Source organism: Bombyx mori, chromosome 22 (genome assembly GCF_030269925.1).
Source record: "Bombyx mori chromosome 22, ASM3026992v2".
Taxonomy (NCBI): Eukaryota; Metazoa; Arthropoda; class Insecta; order Lepidoptera; family Bombycidae; genus Bombyx; species Bombyx mori.
Window position 1 is genome coordinate 2,468,778 of NC_085128.1, and position 4,646 is coordinate 2,473,423.

General features: G+C 39.2%; 1 protein-coding gene across 2 annotated transcripts in view; it reads right to left on the minus strand.

The window, feature by feature from the left end:
- Positions 1-4,646, minus strand: part of LOC101742338 (uncharacterized) — a 156,310-nt gene that overhangs the window by 37,794 nt on the left and 113,870 nt on the right. The window lies entirely within an intron of this gene.

Below are 4,646 nucleotides of genomic sequence, written 5' to 3' on the forward strand. Positions count from 1 at the left end.
TTCACGCCTGGACAAAGGCTTTTGCTTTATAAAGCACAAGTCCGGCCTCGCGTGGAGTACTGCTCCCATCTCTGGGCCGGGGCTCCCAAATACCAGCTTCTTCCATTTGACTCCATACAGAGAAGGGCCGTTCGGATTGTCGATAATCCCGGTCTCACGGATCGTTTGGAACCTCTGGGTCTTCGGAGGGACTGCGGTTCCCTCTGTATTTTGTACCGTATGTTCCATGGGGAGTGCTCTGAGGAATTGTTCGAGATGATACCGGCATCTCGTTTTTACCATCGCACCGCCCGCTACCGGAGTAGAGTTCATCCATACTACCTGGAGCCACTGCGGTCATCCACAGTGCGTTTCCAGAGGTCTTTTTTGCCACGTACCATCCGGCTATGGAATGAGCTCCCCTCCACGGTGTTTCCCGAGCGCTATGACATGTCCTTCTTCAAACGAGGCTTGTGGAGAGTATTAAGCGGTAGGCAGCAGCTTGGCTCTGCCCCTGGCATTGCTGAAGTCCATGGGCGACGGTAACCACTCACCATCAGGTGGGCCGTATGCTCGTCTGCCTACAAGGGCAATAAAAAAAAAAAAAAAAAAAAAAAAAAACCCGCCCTCGCTTCGATTCGGAAACATTAAAACAAACATGAAACCAAAAAAAAAAAAAAATTATTAAAAAAAGTAGCCTATGTTCATCAGGGACAATGTCGGCTTCTAATGGAAAAAGAATTTTTCAAATCGGTCCAGTAGTTTCGGAGCCTATTCGAAACAAACAAACAAACAAATCTTTCCTCTTTATAATATTACTAGCAGTGTTAATATAGTATAGATACACAGGTATTATCTAGAAATTTCGATAATAAATGAACAAATAGCATCCTCATATCAAGATGTTAGGAAACATACTAATCGTATTAGAGCTAATTTAGCACAATCATTTGTAGCGGTTATTTGTGTTGTAAGGATGTGCCGTCAACTGGGTCAGACGTAGTTTACGTAGTCCGAATGAGAGCTTTTAGTTTTGTAATCTTTGTTTTTATTGTTCTGATTGGTGATACACTTGCTCATGGCCCATTTGGTGTTAAGTAGGGTTACCGGCGCCCATACACATCAATAACGCGAATGCTGCCAATACCTTAAAACATGACTTCTCAATTTTACAGTGCAACGGCTAATTACGGAAATTATAATTTGTCGTAAATAGATTCGCTTTTGTTTTTATGAATTCACCCTCTTAGTCTTATAGGTACTGCTTTATAGAAATTGTCATAAGACTTCAAAAACGTTTGATCTACTTTCAAAATGAGTATCCTCATATATTTTTAGAATTCACTGTAATCAAATATGCTTATTTCTATATTTTCCCCTATCTATTCGCTTTTAGTCTAAGGGCTATTCCAGCTACACCCAGCCGGATATCTATCTATATTTAAAACACTAGTGGTCCCCCGGTAGTCGAAATTCGACAATAATTTTTATACTTCTATAATTACAGATTTCGCCAAGACTACACTTTAGACAAATTTTAATAAAGACAAACAATATTTAATCTATTCTCAGTTTGACCTCAGACTATAAACAATAAGAAAAGTTCGACAATAAACAAATAGTATGCATGCGTGTGTGTGTGTGTAATGTTTTTTTTATTGATTTAATGTATTTTTATGCATAGTTTAAAAAATTTATTAACATTCTGCACTCCTTCTCTATATTCTCTATAAGGGCCTGGCCACAGCTACTGGCGGTGCGTTTTGCGGTGCGTTGCGAGGCGCGGCGGGCGGCGTGATTTGCGGGGGTATGCCACAGCTAGACTAGTTGCGACGGCGGCGGCGTCAGAGGTGGACGTATTTAGAAAGCCCTATCAAATTTCCCTTTCAAAAGTGGCACGATATTACCTTGAAATAAGTGCGTTCTTAGCTGAAGATATTATTCAATCAAGAATAGGAGCGCACCCAGTAAGAAAAAGAGAGAACTTTGCGAATTTCACCCTATTTATTAGGTATTATATTAGGAATATAAGAACTATCCCGATAAATAGATTATTAATAGATTCAACCTTCACAGATATTACCAGGATCAAATCTAAATTTACCATACGTGTTAATTGCTGATAAAGCCTATCCTCTTAAAAATTATTTGATGCGCCCATATCCACCGGGTGGTTTAAATGCGGAACAAATAATTTTCGACAAAACATTATCCCGGACAAGTGTCACAATTCAGTACGCGTTTGGTATTCTAACTAATAAATTTCGTATTTTTACGAAAAGTGTACAGGCAAACAAAAAGCACGCGACATTGATTATAAAGGTTTCGTGCCTTAACAGAAAGTGATGGAGACAGAGATGCAGATTTTCAGCAGTTTATTTCCCGGTTTGGAGACTCCAATATTCACAATAGCGTACGCAGATCAAGAGGGAATAATCGAGCAACGGTTCAAGCATCTAGAATACGAAATCAATTCAAATTTCAAATTTTATTTCAATAATCCTATCCAAGAGTATCTAGGAAACCATTAGTACCAGAAAATTGTTGTTTTATTTCGTCCCACATTTTTTTTATAACATGCCTATATTTATGATGTGGATGTTTTGACATCCATATTTCTGGTCTACTCAGTATTTCACTAATGAATTGTTCCACATCCATTATATTTTATTAGCTCAACGCGCGGTAAAAACAAAATGATTTGATTCGGTCGCGCGATGCCTCAATGCGTCCACCGACACCGCCGCGCGCGCCGCTCTGAGCTGTGGCCACCTCCATATTGTCTAGTATAGTAATCGGCAAACATCGTGAGCAAATGACCTTGACTGCGCAGAACCGAATTTTAGATCACTTTGGTGGTGAGGGTGAGGCGCGACGGCAGGGGAAATCGTATCGAGCGCGTTATTGGTAGATCAGTCGAACCTTGCGTCCCGCACCGCGCCTTCGTTCCGCTTGCTCCCAAAAGTACGCTTGCGTACAGTGAAAAGTCTATCGTTATTAATCGTTAAGTTATATTTTGTTATAATTGTTTGTTGACTTTGTTGCCATTGCTATTTGTTGAGTGTTTGTTGATTTTTTATAAAAAATACACTATGCCGCGACAAACTGGTGTAGTATTCAAAAGAAAGGGTAGAAAAATTGTGTACGACGTATATTGCTTCATTATAAAACAGGGGAAGAATGATATTATGGAAAAAGTAAAACAGACTTCGGAAGCAACAAAAACATCAGTGAGTACTGTTAGGTGCATTATTAACGAAGCTAAAGGCTCTGGCTTGCTCATCGTGCTTGGGACTCCGGGTAAGAAAAGATCAGGGAAGAAGAAAGTTACCGGAATGGATAGTTTCGTTCAATCTGTAATAAAAAGATGTAATCATAATAACTACATAACAAGCAGCGAAACTCCGTACCGTAGAAAGGCTTCGAAAATTTTAAAGAAGATATACATTTTAATGGCTCGGAATGAAGTTTACGACGAATTATGAAAGAGCTAGGCTTCAGATGGAAAAAAAAAACAGAAAATAATCGGAAGCTGGTAATTGAAAAAAGTAACATTCGATTACTACGAATCGAATATCTTCAAAAAATAATTAATTATAGACAAAAAAGAAGATCGAACCGACCGAGTCGTAAACTACACCGATGAGCCCTATGTCGACTTATCACGATGATGGCTACTCGGGTGATGAAAACAGTGATGATGATAATGGTCAAGATTATGATAACGAAAAAAAATTACAAATACCAGCTTTGCTTCAACTGAACGAAGACCTGGCAACAGCTCTAGTTTTGACTTAATAGAAAGAATATCTATTTTACCCCAAGATTAAATTATCATAATTATTAACCTATATTTTTTGTTGATGTTCTAATAAATATATAAATAAATACATATGTTGATTTTAATAATTTAATTGCATTATGACGCAGAGTAAATAATGTTTTTGCATGTGAGTGTACCATGCGCAAACTTACCCCCACTACGTCAACAAATGCTCAAGAAGTTTGCCGGCTATTATACATTTGTTTCACTCGCACATCGTGCAGCTCATCGCCGCCAGATGTCACGCGCCTCTCACCGCGCCTCGCAACGCACCGCAAAACGCACCGCCAGTAGCTGTGGCATACTTCATAGGTTCATATGATTCCTTCATAGGTTCTAATAGGTTAAAAAATTCTAATTTTATTAATACAGTCGAGGGCGATTAAATAATAATATGAATTATTAAGGCTTACTCCAAAACGACTACTGGTGGTAGGACCTCTTGTGAATCCGCACGGGTAAGTACCACTCTGCATATTTCTGCCGTGAAGCAGTAATGCGTTTCGGTGTGAAGGGTGGGGCAGCCGTTGTAACTATACTTGAGACTTTGGAACTTATATCTCAATTCTCAAGGTGGGTGGCGGCATTTACGTTGTAAATGTCTATGGGCTCCGGTAACACCTTAACACCAGGTGGGCTATGAGTTCGTCCACCCGTCTATGCAATAAATAAATAAAAACTACTGGTCAGGTCTTGGTCTGAAATGGGACTACAAGAGAAGTATCAGCTTTCAAATAAAAAAAGAATCATCAAAATCGGTTCACCTAGAAAAAAGTTCTAAGGTAACAAACAACGGACACTAAAAAAGACAGTTTGAATTCAATTGAAAGTGACATTAGTTGTT